This window comes from Pyrgilauda ruficollis, unplaced genomic scaffold (assembly GCF_017590135.1).
Source record: "Pyrgilauda ruficollis isolate IOZ18807 unplaced genomic scaffold, ASM1759013v1 scaffold548, whole genome shotgun sequence".
In the NCBI taxonomy this organism is placed as follows: Eukaryota; Metazoa; Chordata; class Aves; order Passeriformes; family Passeridae; genus Pyrgilauda; species Pyrgilauda ruficollis.
The window spans coordinates 7,689-9,010 of NW_024527133.1; the positions used below are offsets into that span (position 1 = coordinate 7,689).

The window sequence follows — 1,322 nt, forward strand, 5'->3', positions numbered from 1 at the left end:
ACACCTGGGACACACCTGGGACAGCTGGGACACACCTGGGACAGCTGGGACACCTGGGACACACCTGGGACAGCTGGGACACACCTGGGACACACCTGGGACACACCTGGGACAGCTGGGACAGCGGGGACACACCTGAGACACACCTGGGGACAGCTGGGACACACCTGGGACACCTGGGACACACCTGGGAACCTCCCAATGGACACCTGGGGACACTTGGGACAGCTGCGGACACCAGGGAACCTCCCAACGGACACCTGGGACAGCGGGGACACACCTGAGACACACCTGGGACAGCTGGGCCAGAGCTGGGCCGGAACGAGGGGCTCAAACCGTGATACCCAGGGAGCGCCCGCTGCTGCTGAGACACCTGGGACACCTGGGAACCTCCCAATGGACACGTGGGACACACCTGAGACACACCTGAGACACACCTGGGGACAGCTGGGAGCCCCGCAATGGACACGTGAAGGACCTGCTGTGAACACCTGGGGACACCTGGCACAGCTGGGGACCCGCCGGGACAGCGGGGGACACACCTGGGACACACCTGGGACACACCTGGGACACCTGGGGACCTTCAAATGGACATGTGGGGTCACCTGGCACACCTGGGGACCCTCCCTGGACACCTGGGTGCCCCCCGGACGTGGGGGTGACCGTCCCTCAGTAAATTCGGCCGCCTACCCATGATGCCTCGGTGTGGGTGACGTCATGGGGGCGGGGCGAGCAGCTGCCTCCAGTACGGACCAGTAACGCCCGGGGCACGAGGCGGAGACCCCGCCCGAGTTCTTTGTCACGGCAAACTACAGCTCCCAGCATGCATCGGGCGCCAACATGGCCGAACTTCCGCCCTTTTTTAAAAAAAACCGACAGCTCCCAGGATGCATCGGGTGCCAACATGGCCGCCAAGCAACTTCCGGTTTTACATTTGAATTTGAACTACAGTTCCCATCATGCATCAGAAGCACGTGGCCGGAAGTGATTGTCATTTGCGTGACTACAGCTCCCGTCGTGCACCAGGGCGAACATGGCCGACTTCCGGTCTCGCCTCGCCCTCAACAGGGCGGGAAGGCGCAGCAGCGCTCCCTGGCGGGCGGGAGGACCAAATTGGGGGGGTGGTTTTTAAGGAGGGGGAGGGGCAGAAAGGGCCATTTGCGTGACTACAGCTCCCGTCGTGCACCAGGGCGAACATGGCTGACTTCCGGTCTCGCCTCGCCCTCAACAGGGCGGGAAGGCGCAGCAGCGCCCCCTGGCGGGCGGGAGGACCAAATGGGGGGGTGGTTTTTTTAGGGAGGGGGAGGGGCAGAAAGGGCCTG

The 1,322-nt window shown here is 63.8% G+C and overlaps 1 long non-coding RNA gene across 1 annotated transcript; it reads right to left on the bottom strand.

The window, feature by feature from the left end:
- Positions 1-171: 171 nt before the first annotated feature.
- LOC121360890 lies at positions 172-1,150 on the bottom strand. Its single transcript, XR_005956267.1, has 3 exons — positions 438-1,150; positions 239-291; positions 172-187 (listed from the first exon to the last, which is right to left on the bottom strand). It is a non-coding gene; the product is annotated as an uncharacterized LOC121360890 (long non-coding RNA).
- Positions 1,151-1,322: the final 172 nt, after the last annotated feature.